Below are 20,484 nucleotides of genomic sequence, written 5' to 3'. Positions count from 1 at the left end.
GACATCAACATCAGTTTCTATACTGCTGTGATCTCAGTGCCAATCCCTCAGTCATTCAGTCCAGAAGAAACTGTCTGCATGCTCTGTTTCTCTCCTCCCTCTCTATTTATATTCCAATGTCAAACTTGTCTTTCTTTCTATCTCTACCCCTCTTTTTAGAGTGACACACGGCTCCTCCTGTTCTGTCTGCCCTGCTATCCTCCAAATGACTCTCCTCCTCCTCCCAAACAAACTTAGCTTCCTTCCCCTCGCCTCTGTACCCAACGTCACTTTCCCTCCCCCCTCTGCCTCACACTGCACCTGCTTCCTTCCCGCTCTCTGCTCCCTCTCCAAACGTCACTTTTCCCCTCCTCTCTTCCACTCCCATTCTCCCCCTCGTTAGCTTGATGAATGGCTTCACTGCAGGGAAAGTGCTGATTTTCATCCCTCTGTCTGATTTCTGCTGGCTGTTATTAATTTCAAACACTCAGAGAAAAGCAAGTGAGTCAATAAATAAGGAAATGAACACACTTCATCCTGCCATACAGCAGCTCTCACAGTCATTCACCCAGGATGCAGGTCCTCTGTGGAGGCCAGGCCTGCATTTATACTGATAGAGTTCAGCTCCACTCTTGAATCACAACATGTTTCAGTATTTTTTACAGCGAGAATAAAAGTCGGTTGGTACCAGTGCATCATATCAAATGTTTCTGGAGTATTTTCAGTATCTTGCTTCACTCAGACAAACAGGACCAGAGGGAGATGGAAAGCTACAAAGTAAATAGCTCCAAAGAGACCTGCAGTGTCCCCTCTCATCTTTCATCTTTCACACCAGTGCACCATTTAAGAAGTGTATACAGAGAGTGACAATGGAAAGAGATATAGAGAAGATGCAGGATTAAAGAGAGGCAATGAGATGTTGCAGCCTAACAGAGTTATTGGTGAACATTAAACGATGCTGTTCACACAGTGTGACTGGCGCTCTATGTCTAAGTGCACATTACTTACATTCCAGGCTTAATGCATTGTGCTTGCCCATTAACATCAAACACAAATAGCATCCAAGATGATACGATTCTCTTACTTTTTTGCTTGCACCAAAAGTTGTTATTCTCTATTTAATGTATTTAATTAAAATTAGTTGGGGTGTCTAATCAAAGCAGGATCACCATAATGCATGCACAGACACAGGAATTAAAGCCTAAGATACGCTGTTTACAAAGTGTCAAGACAAACAGTCTGGTTGAGTATCCTATTAATACATGTCTGAGACACATACACAGTTGTGTGGTCTGTGCTCTGCAGCGACAAGGCTTATGTTTCCGTTGGCTCAGACAATTAAAACAATATTTGGTATCACATTAATAAACATACAGATTTTATTAAGGCCAACACTTCCTTAAATTGCTGGTGTGTCCCTGACAGCTCACTAATTTATTGATTTCAGGTCCCTAGGACTATCCTACTGAATCAGTGGACAACACAAATATGTTTCTGTAAAACAGTTATGATATAAGAAATGAATCGTAGGTTATTTGCACAAGGTGTAGTAGAAAATAAAAGCACTGCTGGTTGACCTTTAAGTTTCCTACCTTTAAGAAAGCATAACTTCACAGAGAGAAGTGTGTAGGAAGAGGTAGATTGTTTAATTAAACTGCACTGTACTTTATTTCAGTATCCCAAGTGTTATTTTTGCCAAGTGTTTTGATTTGACAACATTGGCAGGTAATGCATTCCCTAAGGGTCTGCTTCAGCCTTAGTAGACTGAATATACAGCATGTGTGAATACATATTGATAGGGAAGACCATAAAGTTTTTTGCTTTTCAAGACTTTGTGAAAGATATTGTGTCCAGTGACAAAGAAAAAATTAAATCCAACACTGGTACAAAATGTACACAGCTGTTAATATCCCGTTGAGTTTCTCATTTAATCTATAAATGAATAAAATATTCTGAAGGTGAATGTCAAGACACCCAAACTTTGGCTTTATAAAGTGGTATAAATATAGAGGATGATGTAGAGGAGAGGAGAGGAGAGGAGAGGAGAGGAGAGGAGAGAGAGAGGAGAGGAGAGGAGAGGAGAGGAGAGGAGAGAGGAGAGAGGAGAGAGGAGAGGAGAGGAGCCTGCATTAGTAGTAGCTGCAGGGGTAGTGGAGCCTGTATGTCTGCTTCATGGCTCTGTGAGCGCAGACATAACTATTGTGTTTACAAGGCTGAGTTGCTCTTACTGTTAAATTATTGGGGTGGGGGTGCGTTAAAGGAGAAGGAACAGAGGGAACGGGTGGAGGGGGTACATATTTGTCCCTCTCTCTCATAGTTCTGGCTAACCAGGCTAAGGAATGCTTTTTGCGTTTTATAATTACAGAGTTTGAGTAGTGTCACCCTTGGAGAGTACATGGCCTCAGAGACCTGGCAGAGCAGGACTTTCCGTAGACACAATATAGTGACTGGGGCTTAAAGTGAGGCTGAGGAGCAGCACACTTCTTCATGTCACTACTGTACTGAGGAGGCACATTCAGAGAGTAACCTCACGACACATGGCCATTAACTGCAGTCAAGGCCCATGTGCTGTGAGATTACTCTTTCAAGTGTAACACAGGCATGCCAGGCCAGGCACGCTGCTAACTCAGCTGGTCACCTCGCTGTCCTCTTTTTGTTGCCTTGGAATGGTGTGTGACCCCTGGGAAAGAATGTTGTGGCAGAGACAAAAACAGAAATCAAGAGAGCCACTGCTCACTCTCTCTCAGAACTAAGGAAATCATCGTTTCTCTCTCACACACAGCCTCTCTATTGAACATACACAACATATTCACTGCTTTGCAATGCTCTTAGGTTGTTTTTTTTGTCCCTCTCTGCGACCTGGCCATTAAAGGAGAGCGATGAGTTCACAGCTGATAGTCTCTGGTTGCGAAGAGCGGAGAGCAGTGTAGGATGACATTATCGGAAGTGGCTGCATATAGATACAAAAAAAAGAAGACACAAACAGAAAGAGAATACTATGGCGCACTTCTCTCAGTATAAACTTATGTCTGCTTGGATTACACTAATGACCCCTGACATACCATAATAAGACACATGCATCTCTATGGATACTAGCCATGACCAATGGAATGGCTCTGAGTTCACTTTCCAATTTCACATTCTGCAGTATGAGACTCTTGTTAGCAACAACTAAAACATCATTAGTTTTCTGTTGTTTCTTTAAGCCAATAGGTCATGGTAGAACAAAATGACACAAGTTCATGTGTATTCAATATACAACCCAGTATGGCTACCTTGAGAGAGAGAGAGAGAGAGAGCGAGAGAGATGTGAAGGAAGGGTGATGGAGAGGGACAAAGCTTTCCCTTTATCCCTGCGGCGGAAGTGGAATAGTTGTGGTGACGGGTTGTGACAGCTGAGGGAGTGAGGGAGCAAGAGGGGAGTATCACTCCAAAATCCCCAGGAAACAGAGAGGAGGGAAGAGTAATTTAGGACGAGGATGAAGCGCCTGCCGTAGCCTCTCCCAGGCTGCCTGTTTCTGCTGTCTCTCTCACTTTTGGACATACACCCAGAATCAATGTGAACAAGTCTCTTTCTATCCGACACACACTCACACTTAGGGTAATAGATATTTATTTTATTAACTCTAGTCACTACATTACCATAATGATTCAGCCAATAAGTATTAATGCTTGCTCCTTGGCCGGATCCCTGGGTCAAAATTAGACATACGTCAAACACATATGCCATACCAGAATTAGATGCACACAGGACCAGCACCTCCACTCAAATTTCCTTCCCCCGTCTCTTGATAGTATCCCTAATAGACCTCTCTCCCAGTGGCACACTGCTGTTGCAACATTCACCTACTATTGCTTTAATGAGATGTCTGCACCGTTGTGTGTATGTGTCGGTATGAGTGTGTGTGCATGTGTCTGTGTGTGCCTGAGAAAGAAAGATGTTAGCGATCCTTGTGGCCCTGTTTATCTCCACCCTTGTGTTGGAGTAGAGGGAGGTCGGAGGCAGGGCTGCCTGTATCCATCTCCATTCCCACGGCTGCTGTCTCACAGGCACAGTGGTCACAGGAGGATGAAAAGACTATGGATTTTTTTCTCCTCCTCCCTACACTCACAAGAGCAGGAAGATTAGACAGAAGACGAGCACAGCCTGGCCCATTCAAAGCAGCTTTAAGCCCAACACTGGAGGCATCTGACCTGAGCTCTCTGGTTCATGGAGCACACAAGACACGCGTGAACACACATAGAAATGCGCTCTCTCGCACGCGCACACACACACACACACACACACACACACACACACACACACACACACACACACACACCAATCAACCAAGACAAGAGTTCTTGGTTCACTTTTCTGGTTCAATGCATCATACATGCGGTCATACAGTGCCTGGGTGTTAAACATCGACCCTATGACCTTTGTATATTAACAGGCTCCAAGCACACACCGGTACACATACATAGCACACTGGCAGAAATAAGCACTCACACTCACTTACCAGCAGCCCCAGATGGAGGCTAACAGTTGCATGTGTATAAAAAGATATTTTGGGGAAAACTTGATAGACAGTGAGGTGAAGCGAGTCAGGAGGGAATAGGAGGGGAGCCATATGGGGCGGGATCGTGAGAGTGAGAGAAATTGATGCAGGCATAGAGAAACGGGGAGATGCAATTCAAAGCTCTGTTGCTCTCACTAACAATTAAAATATTTTTTTGTATAATTTCAGAAAGGCCTGAGCTGTCTTATCAGTTTCCAGATAAGTCTCCTCCTCCTTCTCTTCTTCTTCCTCAACCAGAATGTATGAGGGCTCTTCATGACTGAAAACTGACATATGACATATGACACTGATATCTGCTACCATATTGCTCCCTCCTCTCCACTAAATCCCATCCATTTGCTACTGCACAAACACTTACAGTTGCATGTGCTTACACGCATACACACAAATAAACATGCACAAGTTAGCCGACAGGCAATACCAAGATTCTGAAGGGGCAGTAGCCCCATCCAAAAGTGAGCACCGGCTCAACTTGTCATCTTTCTTGTATGTTTTCCTAATGTATTTTGGGAAATGTACATGCTATTTGTGCATGTCTGTGTGTGCATGTGGTTTTTACCATATAGCACAACATGCTTTTTCAAAAATTATGTATGTGTTGGTTTTTTAGGCGTCTTCTATCTTTATTTTTCACCTCAGCCGAGAAATAAACGTTAAGCGTTTGGCTTCCTAATTGAAACCAGAGATGGAAAGTTTGATTAAAAAAAAACACAAAGAGAAAGAGAGGGAGAGGAGAGGGAGTGCACACTAGAGAAAGTGTGGGCGAGCAACAAAGCAAAACTTAACAAGGACTGAAACTTAATGATATGTTGTCTCTATTTATGGGGGTTACTTGCTAAACTAAAAACTACAGCAGATAAAAACAACACTCAGGTAGTGGGCATGCACGCAATAACAGTAACTGCTAACATTTCATTGGTCCGAGTGAGACGATAGGTGAGGCATCTTGCAGATATTTAAACCTGTCTGATATGAATGAGACTTGTTTAAGTTATGGGTGTGCTGCTCGGGAACAGCGGGGGCGGACCTTCTCAAAACAGAGCGGCAAAGAGAATCAAATATGTGTTCTTCACACTATTTGACTATGTCAAACCTGACTTGAGTCAGTCTTGTTTGTAAATGGGCGCCTTGCTTTACAATGCAGGTCTTTGGGGAGCCAGCAAGTAAGGACATTATAGAGATTGTTTTGCAGACACTGATAAACTGAGGATCCCTATTGCGATTCAAAAATCTCCCACAAGATAATTGCTCAGTTCCTATTGTACAGTCCGTGGTAGAGTTGAGGTCAAACTGTTGATAATCTTCTTGGTAGCTGATGTGATGTGACAACTGACAGACTTTCTGCTGCTCAACATAAACAATTGTGGCAGGAAATGGTCAGAGGCAGTTATGGATAAGTGTGTGTGTGTGTGTGGTTTTTTTGTGTGTGTGTGTGTGTGTGTGTGTGTGTGTGTGTGTGTGTGTGTGTGTGTGTGTGTGTGTGGCCTCATCAGGTAGCCTTTCAGAGCGTTGGATAAAGTGTGAACTAGTGGTGAACCAATGTTTTTCACACATGGCTCCAAAATGTCACAATCAGCATGTGTGCCTGTTGATGAAATGAAACAAGGATACAAATAAAGAGAGACAATCATATAATGGAACTTGCGCTTTTCAAGACTTAAATACGATGATAGGTGTGTGTTGTTAAAAACCAATGTAGAGGTGTGACCAAATGATAAAGAAATGACAAATTTATGAAATGACCTGCTCTTATGTACTGTGGTGTAAGACTTGTGAATCTGTTTACCTGTGTGTGTGTTTGCACATGTAAGGCTTTACTGAGCATGCCCAGAGAGAAATGGCAAGGTGGCAGTATGTCTGCGTCACTTGGGAGGTTTGCTAGTTGTCACGGACACACAGAGGGCGACGTTCCAGTGAACAGGAGGTGGGTGCAGTGACATAAGCAGGGCGCAGTGCCCTTACCATAGACAAGACTCTCACAATCCCTACATATGGAGGGGTCAAGGACATGCGCGCACACACACACACACACACACAGTTATTGTGATGCAAAAACATTCCAAAAAAGCATAATATATGTGCCTTTCATTTTTAGACTATTTTTTCTATTATTTGCCTGTCATATTGTATGTTTTTCAAAGTGAATACATATTTTTTTCAGTCTGTGAGCAGATACAGTACGACACTGAGTGCGTCTGGTTCCATACATTTGGCAGCATCCTGCGCACACACTGTGTGAGTGCTGTAAATAGCCAGAGTGTGTCGTGCATCTCTGCTGTGTTTGGACCTATTTTAGAGCTGACACAGGAAACAGGGCCATTCTGACAGCCACCCTGCCAGCCGGTACTGCACACAGCAGCCCCGGAACCTTCTGTCACACAGACACACACACAGACACACACACACACACACACACACACACACACACACACACACACACACACACACACACACACACACACACACACACACACAAAAAACGTAATCAGGCATACACACAGACAGACAAGATTTTTCCATGTTAACAACCTACCAGTGCTTCATCCACCTCATAGACTTCCACGAATCATTTCATTTCCTTTTTAAGTCACCACTCCTCTCATCCCTCTGTTCTATTCCCGTTTTCCACAAACTGACTGGAAAGACCTTTAACAAAAGCACCCTGCTGTGTCACTTGGCAGCCCCCTGTACCATGTCCCTCTTCTTGTCTTTAGTATTGTACATTTCAAACCTTGCAGTGCATATTTCACTTCTGAGGCAACTAGAGAGAATCTAGCTGTTTCTCTGTGTTATCCCTGCATAATAAGCAAATGATAACTCTGGCAGAGGGGAGCTCAATTACCCAAAACAGGTTTCTGCTTTCAGCTACATGAGACAGCTGGAGACCTGGCATAGTTTAGCTTTAGAGTTAATTTAGAGTTAATTAAGTAATTTTTTTTTTTTTGTTATTCTGGTTTATTGTTTCTGGACCGCGTATTTAAAAAAAAATGTTTAATTCCTTTGTCCATCAGGTTGATTTAATTTAATTCAACATCTTTTTCTTTTATTCACTCACTAAATATTTTTGAGGTACTCAGTGAGATTATACCTAAATGAAGCTGCATCTCAGTGTCATGATAGCACTAACTTATTTAGAGACCGTTTGCACACCAACATAAACGCCTTTTCAAAGGCTATATCAGAGTCCTACTCACCAGCCTCTCATATTTGGGGTGGAAGATAAATTCTTCAGGCTGCTCCTGCCTTCCTATGTAATTATGTGCATGGTGATGTGCTTTTACAGCCTGCCTAACAGTCGGAAATTATCTCCTGGAAATGAAGTCCAATTAATTGTGGCACTTCGGAGGCGTACGTGTGTGCAGAAACACTGTAATGACACTTAACAGGAAATTGGCTCCTGTTGAAATATTTAATAAATAAGTTGTGAGGTAAAACAACTGTATATGACACTGACAAATGTAGCTTGTACTTTCTGTATTTTACACACACACACACACACACACACACACACACACACACACACACACACACACACACACACACACGGTTACATTGCATGTAACCATGATGACACAAGTTGAATTCCAGCTGTAGACTTTTTTAGCACGTCACTCCTGTCTTTCTCTCCCCATAATTCCTGTCACTGTGTGCTGTCAGCTATTGAATAAAATAAAAAATGGAGGAAGATATAATTTTCTAAAAACTGAAATTGGTATGAAAAAAAATAGGAAGATAAAATTAGGTATGGATGCACACTGCCGATCTAACCTAAAATGGGAAAGTCTATAAAAGGAAACAGGAGTCTTTTAGGGCCAGTGACATACTGTGTCACGCCACAGTAGCTCTCTATTGTAGGACGCACTCTGATGGGTCAGCACTTTTGCAGAATAGCACCTTTTGTTTTTGTCCCTGGGAGTATGGGTGTTCTGCCCAGATCCACTGTCCAGACACAACCCATTCATGAATTTGATTTTCATATTTAAGATTTCTTCTTCTTTTTTTTACCGTGGTATTCTGAATATGCTAAAAGTTCTCGTTCAGTTTACATCTACTGAAATTACTGAGATTCCATTTTCTGGACATTTGTAATGACTAAACTTCAAAGCAAATTGGTATCTTAAATGCACATGTTGAACAGCTTTCAAAACATAATCTTTAGTGTAGGATGTACTACATATAGTCAGTTTTGGTGACTGATACAATATCTGTTGCTGTGGAATTTGTTGATGTGCACAAGGTTTCCTCAGGAGCAGCTGTGAAAGGTTTGTGAAGTAAACCTTTTACAGAAAAAAACAGGCCTAATTGTCTTAAAATGAGCAAAAGAATTTACTTTGAAACAACACATTCTAGACAGGTTTTCTCAGATGTGTTCATTAGGCTATGGGTGTATGAGTGTGTGTTTACATTCACCTCCAAATGTATATCTATTTCTTCATGTTTTTAACACTCACATCCACTTGTTTATTACCTTACGTCATTCTGCTCTGCTTGATTACACATAACAGCTCGCTGGTCAGTGTGTGTATGTGTGTGTATGTGTGTGGGTCTGTCTGTCTTGCTGTGTTAGGGCCTAGTAGACCCATTCGGCTCAGCAGTATGGCACGAAATGGCAGCAGAGTGCTGTGAGTGGTCAGCCGGAACATGTGCTTGGCAAGGCAGCAGCTATGCTATTAGCAAGCGCTAACAGTTTTATTATTAGAAAATAAACGGTGCGATGCAAAACTCTGAATGTTATTAGCACCTCACCATCTGGGTCTGACAGCTGTGTTCAGCCACCATCATGGTTGAACTGCTAACGGCTATATCTGAAATCTCCACTCTTTATCTACAGTACTTTCACTCTCATTCTCTGTGTCTGTCAGCATCTCTTCCTCTCTTTCTCCCTCTCGCTATCTTTATTTCTTCCTCTTGCTGGTTTTTTTGCAGACATAAAGATAAGTTAGTTGTTAATAAGCGAGCAGAGACAAACACAAACACATTTATTCCATAGCCTCACACACAAAAATCTAAAAAGCAGCAGAAGCTCTCGGGATTTGTTTTGCAACCTATGAAATGAGCATATGTGTCTTGTATGACTGTGCCTCATTTGTGATGGTAAACTCATGCTTATTGCCCTTATTTAACTGTAAAAAAAGAAATCCAGAAGCAAAACCACAAAACGAAATCTGTCCTTCACTATTGTTCAACTCTCGATTAAACATGTTTTACACACACAACAGACAAACAGAACACAGCCTCTGAAAAAGGGTGGAAACAATAAGTCATAATGCTTTAGAGGGGGAAAAAAAAGAGGCAAACTGTTTGTGTTTGTTTGCATGTTGACTTCTGAAATGTTTTGCTTTTATGCACATGCGTGAGAATGTGTCTTCATGAGGAAAAAAAAGAATTATGCATGTGTGTGTTTTTTCTCCTCTATCACACAGCTTTGCAGGGCTTTATTTAAACAGATAACCTGCTACTAGAAGCCCCCAGCCTCCCCAAAACCTCCTAACTCTCCGTTTTGCCTCCCAGTCTTTCACAACAAACCCCATAGAAAGGAGACACCTCCAGAAATGAACACTCTTATTGCAGACACTGCAGAAAAGCCTACCCTGCAGTGCTTTTCCTTCTCCAACAAAAAATACTTTTCTCCACTAAAACAGGCCAACTCCGTCTAGGAGTGCGTCTCCCGTTCTCGACCTAATCTACATGCATACTTACCTTCTTTATATTTAGGGATGACGCTACCAAGCAGCGTGAAGGACTCTGGATGGCATAGGAATCTATTTCACATATAGATGCACAGGGCTAGCGTGCAGGAATAGGATATAGAGCAGGGAATAGTGTGTTTTCAATTTCACTGACCCTCTTTTGTATTGCACCATGGTTATCCGCTGTCTAATTCTATTTATTTGAGTCTTTTGTCACTGCCTGTTCAGGGACCAGTGTTAAAACACATTGTTTTTAAAAGCTTGAAGGTAGATAAATGCTTTTATTTTGTATTACTTTTGATGACTTTGCCTGTGTTGCTTCATCAGGCAGAATAAACAGCAAGTTTAAAGAGAAAAGAAAATACACAGTTTTGAAGAAATCTGTCTTTGTTTCTTTTTCTTTCTTTAACTAAAAAGGATAGGTTGTCTTGCTTTCTCAATTTTGATTCATAACAAAGATCAACTTTTTTTTCTAAAACTAGTACTAATGCCACATTCATGTCATATACTGTAGTCCATACCATAATTACAAGAAGCCAAATGTAAAACACGGGTGCACAGTTCTGAGACGCTATATACATATAAAAAAATATATATGGTTTTATACACAGTGTGATATGCAGTGTGGGTTATTGCAAATTATTTGAATACTGCCCAATAGTGGTGATCATATTCAATGAGTAATAGATATTGGACAATGAGAGTAATGATATTGCACAGTAAACCAATATAGCACAGTATTATCAATAGTATTAAATATTAATTATTGCACAGTAGGTGGGTAGAAGAAAGTCCGGGGGTTGGGGGGTTAGACTGTGAAGTCTGTGCATGTGCAAGATCTAGTCTATATCCTCAAAAGTTCCACTTCCGGGATTGCTCCGGTGCTGCAGGAAATTTCGCTGGAAGCATGTATTTTCGCCGATGTCCGTTTCCTTCTGCTTTCTTTGTGTTCGAATTTTAAACTCCAGTGGATTTATGAGGACTATGGTAAAATGCTCCTCAGATCTCTACAGGGTAAATTCAAGTTCCTTCCTGAGGCTATTTTGCAGCGGCTACGTGCGGAGCTTAACACCGCCCGACAATTGTGATTGGTTTAATGAAATGCCAATAAACCAGAGCACGTTTTTCTCCCATCCCAGAAAGCCGTGTGGACTAGTAACCCGGTCTCACTCGAAAGCGTACAAATAACACGGCTTTACAACCGTGCAATGTGTACGCCAAAGTAAAATTCTTTGTGCATTACATACGCGGAGTGCTCCAATCGAAGTAAGGGAGACCGGTGCGTTTTATATGCACGCAGCTCCCGTCGCCACGTTGTGTGTTATCGCGAGAACAGCGTCACTCACAAAAAGATAAATATGGTTGGGTTTAGAAAAATAATGCAGGGAAAGGCTTTAATAACACAAGAAAGTCACAAAAACACGCTAATAAACGGTTGGGTTTAGGGAAGAAACACTGGGGAAGGCTTAACAAAAAAACACAACAAAGTCGCAAAAACGCGCCACATAAACACGCTAATAAACGGCCTAACAAAAAAACAAAACACATGGTTGGCTGAAAATCGCCAAACACGGACGCGAACCCCGGTCTCCTGGGTGAAAGTCCTGTGTTTCACCCATCCACCACCCCAACCAACCTCCTTACGCGGTCCTACGTCCCCTTATACTAAAGTTTCCATTTCTGTAATTGGAGCGCTCCACGTATCTACTGTACGCACAATTTTACTTTAGCGTACACATTGCAAGTATTTTCACAGGTGTAAACCCGTGTTATTTTTACGCTTTTGAGTGAGAGTGGGCTGGGACTAGCCAGACAGACCAGACCCAGACTACCGTACATCTAAATGAAATCCAAAATAAAACTAATACAATCAATTCAGCTAATTCAAAAAGAAGTGTAGCTCTTTACGTTTATTCGATCTGGGTTTCCTAATTACAGTAACGAACCACCACAAACACATGACTTCAAAAGCTACTACTGTAGGTTGTTTACATGTTGTAGCTACAAGGCTAGCAGTGAGGTTAACCATCCTGGAAATATGTGTGAACGCTCCCGAGTCAGAATCCTATTCCCTGAACCATATAAGACGGTATCCTTCTCATATCATAGCTGGACAAATAGTAACATGGTCTGTAATTATCGTAAATTTGCAAAGCTATGAATGCAATTTTTAAGCACAAAGCTAATTTGAACATGAAAGAATAAACAGTGGACAGTGTGACACAAATAAAGTCTGTATCCAGTAAATTTGTTAAAGGAGCTACGCTTACTTTAACCACTGCTTTTGATGCAGAGATTACAGCTTCTGTTCTTGGTTTGGGTAAAAGTGATTTGTTTTAAAATCTTCAAAAGTAATTAAAATACTTGTGAAACACTTTGCTTTAGTATAAAACGTTGCTCTAATTTGGAGTAATTATGGGATTGGCCATTTGGATGTAAGGAAGGGAGCAATTAACAGATTTGTCTCAGAGTGAATACTGAACAAATGAGTCACTCTGGCCGAAAAGAAAAAAAAAAAAGGCTCTGGACCTGTTGAAATACGTACCACATTGCCAGCAGCATGCTGGTATTTTCTTCAGCAGTACATGAATACAGTCTAAACAAACAGTTTCTAGAATATCAAACACCCTGCGAGCAAGCACATTCATCTCACTCCCCCTGAGGTTTGCAAAGGGACCATTTCTTTTTGATGGTGTGTGTATTTGTGTTTGTGTGTTTACGCAGCTAAATGTGCACATCTGTGGTAAATGCACTTGACTTGAGCCTGACCACAAATCAAAGTGATGGCTGGTGAGTACCACATAAGAGAAGAGAAATGAAGCAGATAAGTGTTGAGATCAAACAGACCTTCCCCAGTCAAAAGCTCCCCTAGAGGGGCAGGAGGGCTGCAAAGCACGGCTCAGTGTACGTCTCATTTCGATGGAGGCAACCGCTAACGAGGTGATGAGATGGACAGACGATAAGTTATTAGGAGGAGAAAAAAAAGATCAGTTATGTCACTTTTCTTTGCTCTCTCTGTGTGTTACTCTGTGTGCCGCTGTAAAGTACTTAATGGCACTTTCATGATAAATTCTACATCAAATAGGGAAAAGAAAATATGATTTAAGTACTTCAGTGGCTATATTATATGTTAGTCTGAACTTAGATCAGAGCTGAAGTGGTCCAAACACAGCAGACAATGGGACTCTGAGGACAGACGATGACTGGCATTGATGAGAGGTTTCTATCGCTGAGCCGGCTGGGAGCCAGAACCTAATGTGGACTGTGGAGTGTTAGAGTTTGACAAGACTGACCGCTGTTTGTCTGACAGCCAGCTTACTGCTCTGTATCTGAGACTAGATCATAACCAGACCCCTTCTGCTTCCACGTCTTTTTTCTCTTTTTTTAAATGCATTTGGTCTTAAAAGGAAGTTCACTTCCATATTGTTCCCTTAGATCTGTCCTCGATTACTTTTTCTTGTCTCTCTCTTTAACGCTACCTCTCCCTTACATATAGTAGTAGCTCTGCTATTAAACAATTATATTTATATAAATTACAAATTGGTGTGCTGCTGATCTCTAGTAGATTTATTGTCCAGCTACGACAGGCTGAGTGCACAGCAAATGCCTCAGTTTCCCATCAACCTGAGTGAGTCATAATACCTGAAGAAAAGAAGATACAAGAAGCCAGAACACTGGCTCACTATGTCTTGTATGGAATCACATGTGCAGCCACATATTCACCACAGCAACAGCGTTTTCTCCACTGTGACGTACTTTTGAACGACTACATGAAGCCATCCCATCTACGGAAGGCTTAGTATGAAGGGGTACTCGAATACGTCAAAGAGAAAAAGTTTTCATAGCCTATAATGTAAAGAACTTAGTCTAACATTCCAGTTTTGGGCTCCCACTTTCTCTAACTGCCTACCTCTGTCGTTGCCTTATTCATCTCAGGTAGTCGCCGTCCAGCAGCTGTGTTGTAGCTGGCTCTATTAATGACAGTGTGGCAGAATGAAAGACAGCTTTATAACAGTAATTCCTCCCTACCGACAACCAAGGAAGAAATATTGACTTATCTTGTCCATTGTCCCTGCGGTACAAATTCAACAACAGAGCCATGAATACAATAGCACATTGTTACACTTGAAATAAGGCTGGTATTCAGCTTTCTCTCCTTTTGTGTGTTGTCAGTGTAATATTCCAAAGTTATTTAGGTTTTCGAAGAGGATAGATTTGATAAGTTACGTCTCTACTGGAAGAAATGTGCAGTGTGTGCGTGTGGGTATGAAGGGGGGTGTATGTCTTCTTAAGTACTGCACTGAGAAAATGTTATTACATAAATGGACTATGCAAGACAAAGACTTTTATATTATCATAATTAAAAGTGAGCAGCCCCATATGGTGAGGGAAAAGAGCTGCACAAAAACAATCAAATTGAAAGCCTCTCAGCGAACGGAAATACATGAAATACTCATTTTTTCAGCCAGAAGAACTGACAAAGTCTAAACATACACTTTTCTATAACCTTCTCCTCTGCTTGGCCTGTATGTGAGTGTATGCCTGGTCAGTGCCCTGGGCCCTGCTAGGGGTCTACAGTATGCTCCAGGAATAGTCCAGTCACGTGGCCGCTCTGTGGGATCTGTTCCCCTGGCAGGAAGATGTTATATGGTTACAGTTATTTTTGTTGTCTGTCTGGGGATAGTTTTTACTGCGCTCCAGAGGATCAATAATTGTCATAAAAAGACTTCGTCACTCGGTGCCCTCTTTGAGCAGGACAGTGAGGTGCTGTGTGTAGGTTAGGGAGGCATGTGTGTGTATGTGAGTGTGTGTATATGTGTGTGTGTGTGTGTATGTGTGTGTTTGAGCGTGCACGTGTGCGTGCATGCGTGCGTGTGTGTACATATGCAAGTGTTTGTCTGCATTTAGATGTGTGAGCATGTAGAGTGAATATTTAGGGGTTTGTGTGGATTATGAAGGTAAGATGAGGTGTGAGTTGGCGTGCTAGAAGAAGTGCTAGTGGTTTATTTTGTTTTTTTGCTAGTGGTTTATTTTAACAACGTCAGCGTCTGTGGAAAATGTGAAATATGTTTCTCACGTGAAAGGAAATGAGTTGCAGACAGTATGGTATGTGAGATGTTTTTTTTTGATGTGTTACAGGATTCTATACGTGGGGTGGGGTGATATGGGTCAATCAAAGTGTGTTGTTTAACTTAACTACAGCCTGCATTTGTTACAACTCCAGACCTGTTATTTTACACATTGCCCTTTACCTCTTTGACCTGCTGCATCTGTCTGCTCTCATGTTTGTCCATTTATGTCTGGGAGGCCACACCACATCCCTGTCCATAGCATGTCTGCAGAGTATCTGTGTCTCTCCTATAGCTTGTCTACTGTATACAGTATATGTGCCACCATAGCCCTGAAGCTGCAGTCAGCCCTGGGGACTCAGAGAGGAGGTCCTATAACAGCTCAGGCAACGGAAGCTGGCTCCTAGCTAATTGGTTCCTGTGTTAGCGGCACACAGAGACGGTGTCAGAGTCAGCACTTTCCCTCCCTCTTCCCACGTTCCCTTTCCTTTTCCCTTTCTCCATCCCTCCCTGCCTGCCAACCACAGATGCCGCAGGTTTGACATCCCTTCAGGACACACGCCTGAGCTAATATGTACATTGCAGAATGTTTGTGTGTTGACAGAGGATTTGGGTGTGTCGCTACCACTGCCAGTTTGACAAATAAATTCAAACTGCTGCAAAAAAAAATATTTTAAAAATGTACTAAAAATTAAAAATCATGTTTCTAAGAAGCAGGGGAATTAGCTAAATTAGCATTACCTCTTTGCCCCCAGTGTGTTTCACTGTCTATTCTTTGCTGCTTATCTATCCATCTATACCTGTAATCTTGTCTGTCATTGTCTTCTTCTGTCCTTTGTCTCTGTCCCAACCCACAGTCCATTCAATGGGCAGAGCGGATGAAGGTCACTATGTAACTGTGTTTATGTCGCCCCTCCCCCCCTCAAATACACACAGACCCTCCTTTCGGCTGATGGCCCCAATGACAAAGAATTGGTAGACACTAGTCCAGGTAATCACAGCTTGTAGGTGCCTGTGCTCTAAAAAGTGTGCAGGGATGCTTCCTCTGTGTGTGTGGCTTTTCATACTGCGTGACGAGATGACTATGAAGTGTATCCCACTGAGTTGAAGTGGACCTGAAGAAAGCAGGCCATTTTCTGCTCTGATCACAGAGTATGTGTCTGGTCGGCCACAGCCTGGTGCTGTGTGTTTATCATTGCAGGATGTCCTCTCACAAAGGGCACAAACTTTGTGAGCTTTGCGTTAACTCTCACTCTTAAGGTATTATCCTTTACATTCTCATGTTCCTGCCAAAGGGTAAATACTGTACCTCTGTGCTGTATTTCTTGGCAGTTTAGGTTGACGGGAAACATGTTCATATAAACACCTGCAGTCACATATGATTTTGAGTCAGTTTTGAATGATCATCATTTGATTTGACCCGATTATTTAGTGTCAATGCTATGGATAACGTTCACTGTCCCTGTTTATTTTAATCGAGGACATGGACCCATTAAGGTCAGGGTGGATGGTTGAACTTTGACACAAGTGTCAATTTGCATCTCAGGTGTTGTTGGTTATGTTTATGGAGAAAAACGTCAACATTAAAATGTCAGCAAGTCTCGTCTCATACTTCAAGTCAGCAAAGACTTTAGAAATATTTAACCAAGACCATGATATGTCCTAGCCTTAAAGGGTACACACACGCCACATTAAAAAGCATTATTGGTCACCACTTTGTGTTACTGGCCCTTTGCTGTGGCTCAGCAAGCAAACAAAGTGGTGCGTGGTGGCACAGAGATGGGAAAAACAAACCTTTGGAAGATAACTACTTGATTTGTCTCACTCAGCATTGCATTATGCTTACTTCAAAAAAGAGCCATAAGGATAGTAAACAATGTTGGATATCGGGAACCCAATAATCTGTTTTTAAAGGCATGGAATAAAATTCAGGGATCTGGTGGAATTTAACATGTTTTGACTTCCTAAAATCTTGGACAGAGAGAGGGGTTATAACTTAAGAGGACAATTTTATATGAAACAAGATCATGTGCATATCATTTTGTGGGGTGATTTTGTGGAATGGAATGGGGGAAGGAATCAAACTAAGTAAAAATATCAGATAGTTCAAAAAGATGTAATAGTAAAAAATATATATACGTATACATATTTTTGCAAGGTACAGAAATAAGGAAGGGGAAAGTAAAGCATGCTAATGGTACTATTGTTGTTACTGGTTTTCTTTTTTTTCCTTTTTCATATTCTTGATTGGGTAGTTTTGATTATTTATGAAGAGAATGAACATGGTGGTTTAGTTGTAGTAATGGACATATTAGTGGAGAGTTGGTTTATGTAATTAATTGAATATTGCTAGATTTGATTGATGTAGAACAGGAGTAGGACCAGATAAGCATGATGGTTTTTCCTACTACTTTTCAAATAAGAAATGTTCATTTAGGTTGCATGATCACCATTATTATTGTTTTTTTGTTTTTGTTTTACATATATATATTTTCACATATCAATTAAATTCACTCAGTTGTGAATCCTCATATTATTATAATATTACCTGAACAAATAATATCTTTATTTTATATACGTATATATATTTTTAAAACCCTTCAGAGAGAGATTTCTTTGCGGTGTACGGACTGGAGGAACAACTACAGTGATCAGTAATGTTTACAATCTACATATGAGGATGTGAGTATTGTATTACAATAGACTTGAAAAAATGTGAACCTATCTTTTAACTAAGTAGTTTGAGTTGCCCATAAAAACATCCCTTGTGTCAGCTAGTGAAAACGTGAATAAAATACTTTGACAGTGAATGTTTAGCAGATACATTCACTATAAACATTTTTCATTGGCAGTGAACATTTTGCAGATATGTTCCATATAAATGATTCCTGGTGGCATTAACTATCTTACAAAATAAAGTTTCCTTAATGCAAATTAGTTATAATCATAATTTTTAGGGGAGTTTGCCCATCCAGTCTACATGTGTTTTGTAGACTTGGAGTAGGCCTAGGTAGTCTTGTTGGGGTTACTGGGGGAATATGGGGTACCAGGACGCTGCTACCAGCCATCTGGCCCTTGTGTAACCAAAGTAAGAGCTGTGTCTGTATACTTGGCACAAAGTCAAGCAAATTTTCAGTGGGTGTTGGCCTCTGCCAGGGTTGTCGCTTGTCAAAATTCTGTTTGGGATTTTCATGGACAGGATCTCAAAGCAGAGCCAGGGGGAAAAGAGTGTCTGGTCAGAGTCAGTACCTTTAAGTTTGAGTCCATGGTTCTCTCTTTGGTGCCAGTCCATCTATGTTCTGACCCATTACTTATGGTCATAAGCTTTGGGTAGTGAACGAAAGGATGAGATCGAGGATACAAGCGGCCAAAATGAGTTTCCTGCCTAGGGTGGTTGGGCTCAGCCTTGGCGATAGGGCGAGGAGCTCTGACATCCGGAGGGAGCTCGGAGTGGAGCCGCTGCTCCTTTGCCTCGAAAGGGGCCAGTTGAGGTGGTTCAGGCATCTGATCAGAATGCCTACGGGGCTCTTCCAGTTAGAGGCACGGCCAACTGGTAAGAAGCCCCAGGGTAGACCAAGGAGAGATTATATATCTTGTCTGGAAGAGAGGTGGAAAACGTTGCTGGGGAAAGGGATGTCTGGAATACTTTGCTAAGCCTGCTGCCCCTGCAACCCAGGCCCGGATAAGCAGATGAAAATGGATGGATTGACCTGCTGTAACAAAGCTTTACAAAAGAGTGGGGCCTCTGAGATGGAGTGTCTCCCAACAGATGCCTTGTGTGGCAGACCCTTGTCTCCTGTCACACCCCTCTAACATCGCTGTAGTCTCCCTCCAGCCTGATGACTCCAGTGCTCACCTCCTCTATTAGGGCAGCCCAGGCTCGGCCCCTTCTCTGCCCCACTGCATTAAACATTGATGGAGCTGTAAGAGAAGGCTGGAGCCTGTCTCCTACTCTGGTCTGGCCCTTGCCTATAGCAGGTCTATTCTCTGGCTGCAACCTGTCTTCTTTCAATTTCTTTCCCTCCCTTTGCAATTTATATCTTTGCTACTGCTGTGGTTATTTGAATGTGGTCAAATGAAGCCGTCTGCAGCAAGTGCTGCTCAGTATAAGAGACACATCAAATCTCAAGAAATGAGAGTGATAAGTGTCTGCTGCTGCCTGTGGCCAAATGCACAGCAGTGAGACGTGACTTCCTGGAAATGACTCTGTGTGTGTATTTGATTCCTGTATTTGCATCTCTGTCTATGTGTGGTGCATTTATGTTATGCATTATGACTCTTACCACAGAACACGGCTATATGAAAGGAAGTGGTAGGAGACACAAGAAGGCAATACTTTCCTTCCTTATCAGTGTGTGTGTGTGTGTGTGTGTGTGTGTGTGTGTTCCAGTACTGCTGCATAACATCAGAGCATGATCTTAGCACCTTGCTATCACTTCATTTTCTTAGACCTGTTGGCTTAAATAACACCTTCATATCGATGAATAATTGGTTTAAAACTAGAATCAAAATAAGCATACATGCAGTGAGTACCAAATATTAGTATTAATAATATGGTTAATTAGTTCTGTTGATGCCACAAAAATCCAAAGGGCCAGCAGAACAGCTCATAGTGACAAGTCCAAACACTTACAGAGCTACGAAGGATTTAGTTGCCTTGCCTCCACCCTCCCTCACCCATCTTTACCCCACAGAGCCTTGCCCTAGAAGATCTGCCCCACAACCAACAAGTGGTGGAGTTCAGCAGCATACCAGACCTAATACTGAGTCCTGTTAAGACTGTAAATGTATTTATAGAGTGCAATGTGAGCCGGGTATGGGTATTAGACTGTGAGAGAGTGAGACGTTGTAATCTAGCATTTGTGAGAATCAATGTCTGGTGTTAGTGCATGTGAATGTGCGAGATCTAGGAGAAAGCATGCATGCGTTTTCATGTGTGTGGTTGTGTGTGTGTGTGTGTGTGTGTTCATGCAGTGTGTTTGCATGTGTGGATGTTTATACATGGCTGGAGCAGGCTTGCCCTAATCAGAATCATGTCTGATTATGTGGCTATAGGGCATGGAGGGTTGTATAGACAATGCTTCTGTTTTTTGCTGGTAGACTGGTGTGTTGGGTCCTGAGAAAGTATACTGGCAGATCTGGACCGGCCTCGCTGCTAGTAACATGCCATACAGCCCTCAGGCA

General features: G+C 41.9%; 1 protein-coding gene across 6 annotated transcripts in view; it reads left to right on the top strand.

Annotated features, from left to right (window-relative positions):
• mafa (v-maf avian musculoaponeurotic fibrosarcoma oncogene homolog a (paralog a)) overlaps positions 1-20,484 on the top strand; it is a 76,965-nt gene that overhangs the window by 13,060 nt on the left and 43,421 nt on the right. The window contains exon 3 of one of the 6 annotated variants that reach the window (XM_039795060.1): positions 4,710-5,272. The exons of the other annotated variants lie outside the window; for them this stretch is intronic. The gene's annotated coding sequence lies outside the window, so the exon portion shown is untranslated. Of the gene's footprint in view, positions 1-4,709; positions 5,273-20,484 lie in introns of those variants that run through there. 6 annotated transcript variants of the gene reach the window in all.

This window comes from Perca fluviatilis, chromosome 3 (genome assembly GCF_010015445.1).
Source record: "Perca fluviatilis chromosome 3, GENO_Pfluv_1.0, whole genome shotgun sequence".
NCBI classification, from domain to species: Eukaryota; Metazoa; Chordata; class Actinopteri; order Perciformes; family Percidae; genus Perca; species Perca fluviatilis.
Note: the sequence above shows the minus strand (reverse complement) of the source record. Positions and strands in the feature narration are given on the sequence as shown.